The sequence below is a fragment of the Callorhinchus milii genome, unplaced genomic scaffold (genome assembly GCF_018977255.1).
Source record: "Callorhinchus milii isolate IMCB2004 unplaced genomic scaffold, IMCB_Cmil_1.0 Scaffold3, whole genome shotgun sequence".
Lineage (NCBI taxonomy): Eukaryota > Metazoa > Chordata > Chondrichthyes > Chimaeriformes > Callorhinchidae > Callorhinchus > Callorhinchus milii.
The window spans coordinates 85,648,391-85,653,706 of record NW_024704744.1 but is presented as its reverse complement, the minus strand read 5'-3'; the positions used below and the strand labels follow the sequence as shown (position 1 = coordinate 85,653,706).

The 5,316-nt window shown below is 39.5% G+C and overlaps 1 non-coding gene across 1 annotated transcript; it reads right to left on the bottom strand.

The window, feature by feature from the left end:
- Window positions 1-361: 361 nt before the first annotated feature.
- trnav-cac lies at window positions 362-433 on the bottom strand. Its single transcript has one exon. It is a non-coding gene; the product is annotated as a tRNA-Val (tRNA).
- Window positions 434-5,316: the final 4,883 nt, after the last annotated feature.

Sequence of the window (5,316 nt, the reverse complement as noted above, 5' to 3'; positions counted from 1 at the left end):
CTAGTAGTGACAGTTCTACTTTCCTTGGGCCTTTTCACTTGCTTTATGCGAGCTGGGATAATAACAATAATCCTTGCATTCAATATAGCGTCTTATTATGTCTTCAGGACGTCTCAAAGCACTTCACAGAATATACTGTAAAGTGAATTGACTGTATATTTTGTGGGCGAAACGGGGCAGTCGATTGCACACAGCAGTGTCCCACAAACAGTCAAGGATTGAAGTGACCAATTTACTATTATTATTTTTTTGAAGGAATTATTACCCATGGAAAAGCGATCCGTCAATCGACTAACAACCGGGTTCTACTTTACTGCTACGTAAACAGAGGCATGTGGAGTAAGGAAACTTGCCCAAACTTTCGTCCTGCCGGGAATTGAACCCAGGTCTCTCGCTTGTGAGGCGAGTGCTCTAACCACTGAGCTACAGGACTCTAACCTCTTATAATTCACTTACGTCCTTATAATGGAGAAGAAGAAAAGGAGAGGGATCAATACTGAATCCCAGCGTCATCAACTTTCCACAGTGAGTCAAGGTATTGATAGAGATCCACAGATACAAGAAACAGAAGTCTGCTGAGGGTCACAGTAAACTAGAGGTAGCTCTCAAATGTGGTCGCTGGGCCTTATTAATATGATTTGCTCTGTGTGGTACAGGTCATTGAGGTGGGAAGAGGGAGTTGGTACAAGATTTCCATTGTGTGATAATAATAAATAATAAATAATCCTTGCATTTGATATAGCGCTTTTTACGTCTTCCAGATGTCTCAAAGCGCTTCACAGAATATACTGTAAAGTGAATTGACTGTATATTTGTAGGCGAAACGCGGCAGCCAATTGCGCACAGCAGTGTCCCACAAACAGTTGTGGATTGAAAATTACCAATTTATTATTGTTTTATTTTTTGGAGGGATTATTATTAGGCGTGTGGAGTAAGGAAACTGGCCCAAGGTTTCGCCCTGTCTGGAATTGATCAGGGAGATTAGCAGAATAGTTCCATAATTCTCAGATTACACATCTGATTTGATAAAAAAAATTCTGATTTCTCTATGAACAGAGGAACTCAGCAGATTACTGAGTGCTTATGGAGTGCTGCCAAATCAGAGGTCTCAGACCAAGTGCAATTCCTTCCCACAGTCTGACCCACATCCTACAACAGAACTGTCAGGAAGAGCTTTGAAATGATTTTTTTTCAAATGGAATAGATTTTTGTTGATGAAACATTAAACGGTTTTCATGTGAAACAAAAAAAAGTGTTTAATTTTTAGGAACAATCAGCAAATAAGATAGTTCTTCCCTCCAATGGGAATGGTAGTGTGAGTGCAAAAAGTCATGGTGCGGGGGCTGGGCGCATTCTTCACACTCACACTGATTTCCAATGTACACACAAGAGGTGTTATAACAAACCGTTGTACAGCACAGTAATGATGCATTATGAATGATTCATAGGCTTAAAATTTTAGTCTGTATTCACATTGAGAAGAAAATGAGAACCACTGCTCTGCACAGCATAGCTATCTGAATGCTGGGGTGGGAGATGGAGTTAATTATAATAATAATCAATGCATTTGATATTGCGCTTTTCACATCTTCTAGAGGTCTCAAAGTGATTCACAGAATATACTGTGAAATGAATTGACTGTATATTTTGTGGGCAAAATGTGGCAGCCAATTGCGCACAGCAGTGTCCCAAAAACAGTCATGGATTGAGTGACCACATTATTATTTTGGGGCAAGGTTTCCACTGTGAGAACAGAGGGATTAGCAGGAAAATATATCCATACATCTTGGATTACACATCTGATCCAATAAAAATGATCTGATGGGTGTTGTGTTTGGTCAACTGAAGACTGGCATATGCAGAAACCCATCACCATGCTTGAGAGTATCCAAACCAAACTATTAAGAGTGCCACATATATACAGAAACTTCCATTTGCCTGGTATGGCGGGACATACCCTGCTTTCCTAATCCTGAAGCATTTAATTGCTGGTTGGCAAAAGCCATAGTGTGCATTGGGATACTGCAGGAGTTTAAATTTCTCAAGGTATCCTGGCCAACAATTCCTCCAGTTTTAAAAAAATATTCACTTCCTGGCTCATCGTGGGATGTTGCTGCACGCAAATTGGCTGCCGCATTCACCTCCAAAATACAGTCACTACACTTTGCAGAAAAACTCTGTAACGCTCTTTAAGATGTATTGACGTGCATGATAAGACGCTATGTCAAATGCAATAATTATTTATTTGCTTTATTGATTGTTGTGGAAACCCATTTCGCTCTCTGTCAGAACCTCTTTGTGTAGTTAATGCACAGTTGAAGCCACAAGCACAAATGTGTTTTGATTCAGGGTTTGTCAATGCATTTGCCAGTTGACAAACATTCCATTAAAGTGGCAGTACATTTACTGAGTTTCTTCCACTCCAACCCATAAAACTCTGCCTGGTTCTGTCATAACAAGTCTGTTCTCTGTGGCCTCGGCTGCCAAAGAGTCTTCTTTCATTCTGACTGCTCGAATAAACATCTCTACATTCTCTCAAGACACAAAAAGCATCAGCTTCTGGAGGTTAAAATGTCTTGACTGTATGTGACTTTTCTAGTGTGGCTCTGCATTGAATCAGCATTGCAGACAGTGTCCAAATATTTATTCAGTTCAGGGAAAAATGGCTGTAATTGATTCCTGCCTCAAAGGGTGGTGCATCAAAGTACATTCATACAAGTAGCTATTGTAGTATGAGGACTAATCAACACGCAGTGCTTTCAGCTAACCACGAGATAGCAAAGATTATGTGAGCTGAAAATGTGACTGGGAGCTTGTGAATTTGCAGAAGCTGTGATGAATGTAATTTGTCCATGATATTTAGTATGTGAAGTAACATTTTAGGCTCATTGCATTTGCAGTTATTTAAGTGGCCTTAAGTGAATGAGTACAACCACTGGACTATCAAAGCATTGGAAACTGATGTTCTAACCACGAGTCCCCAAACTGTCCTTTGTATGCTCTTTAACCCTGTGGCCATATTATTTTAGCTGCTATTTTGACACCTCACCTTAGAAGAAGCTACATATAGTAGTAATGCAGATAGTCAATACAATGTAAATTGTAAAATGCTGCAGAGATATATTAGATATATATAAACCATCTGCAGATTTTATCTTGAATTCCACAGTCTTACCGATGCTTCTAAGATGATTCCATGTAGAAGTTGAGTAATCACTAACAGACAGCACTATGTATGGAACAATAGAGAGCAGGGAACGGTTAAAAGGTTGTAATCGAATCGAGGAGTTCAGATGACGTCTTAAATCACAAGAGCAAAGTTTGAGCAGTTTATAATGTTACCTGAACCCCACGATTACATTACAGCCTTTAAATCATTTCCTTTTATCTGTCGCTATTTATAATATATGCCGGATATTTTTAAATCTCCGTCTGCCAAATGTAGCCAGGGGTTTACTGAGACAGAAGAAATTACAGCCCAAGAAAAGACAATTTCGTCGACGGAGCCTGTTGCTTGCAACAAGCCATGCACAATCTGCATTACATAGATTGCCCCAATATAATTAATCTCCAGAAGGAGGTGATCAACCGAAGCTAATATGTCCAAGAAGACAAAATTCTGTGAAATGTTTTCCTGACCTCAAAGGCAATCTGGCAGAACTCCAAGATATCAATCTAACATTACATTCTGTATTGTTCACCGCGACCACGTGAATTCTACTTCCCATGGAACCAGGATAAATGGAGCCACATTGCTCCATCACCATGTGATCACTCTGTCTCTACTCATCCTTCAAATACATGGAACCAGGATAACTGGAGCCACATTGCTCCATCACCATGTGATCACTCTGTCTCTACTCATCCTTCAAATACAAATACTCACACTTTGTGGAGTCCTGTAGCTCAGTGGTAAGAGCACTCGCCTCGCAAGCGAGAGACCTGCCTGGGTTTGATTCCCAGCAGGGCGAAACCTTGGGCAAGTTTCCTTAATCCACATGCCTCATAATAATCCCCCAAGAAAATAAATAAAATAATAATTTGGTCACTCAATCCATGACTGTTTGTGGGACACTGCTGTGTGCAATTGGCTGCCATGGTTCATCCACAAAATATACAGTAAATTCAGTTTACAGTATATTCTGTGAAGGGCTTTGAGGCATCTAGAAGACATGAAAAGCGCTATATCAAATGCAAAGATTATATTTATTATTTTTTATTTTCATATCCCTTCCAGATTTCTTTGAAGGAAAGAACATCAGAGCATTATTTATTTGTTTTAGTTAGGGTCTATTTTAGATATCTGCTGTTCTGATAAAATATTGCAATCTGCACCAAGAAATAGTTTGCATGAAGATGCTGATTGCATGAGCGGTTCAGGTTAAGGAAAAGGGCAGGAACTGAGTGCTTGTGGAATTGTACCCCAGGAGAAGGTGGGGTGGGTGTGGGGAGGGTTGGGGGTGTGAAGAAAGGAAGCGAGGAGAGGAAATTAAAAAGAAAATCTAAAAACAATTAGCTGAAAATAAAGGAATTTAAGCAGTCAGTTTGATTGTAAACATGAACTGAATTTGGTCTCTGAGCACTAGACCAACCAAGAAGCGTGGACAAGCTGTAACAGATCTTGGGAGTTATTTACATGGTGGGTACCCAAAGGAAAGGCTTATCAGATTTTACAGCCTATCTTGAATCGCAATGAACTTTGAAGATAAAGCTGGGCTTAAAACCTTAATTAAATGGTGTGCTTCTTCTCAATAGATTTGGCGTGCGATTGCGAACCGTTGAAATGCAAATCCGACTGATTCCACCAAGATAAAACAACTTTATGGGCTTGCTGACGAACACAACAATAATGTTAAGACGAGATCCAGAAGCCCAAATAAAACCTGCACCCAAATCACTGACTGAAGTGAATACGTTTCACCGTTTATTATATCTTGCCAGCAGACTATAACATTTCATTGACTGTGCCCAAACTTGTCTGTCAATTTGCAGTCTAACTATTCCTACCATCTGCTTGCAAACCATGATCAGCCTTCTTTTGTTGGCTGCTATGTAGTTTTCCACTTTAGTTTTCAAGTAACTCCTTCATTGCTCTCCTTGAGTTACCATATTCTAGAGAAAAGTTTGAAACAATGATATTTAAATAGTTCAGAAAGGTACAGAATGTAACACAAAGGCTGGTGACAAATTAATAATATTTCCCTACCCTTTGATACCTCTCTCACCAAATATTTATCTATCTCCCTCTTAAATATTTAAATTTCATGCCCTTCATACTCTAGTACCTTTCTATTTCTCTGATCATCTCATACCCCA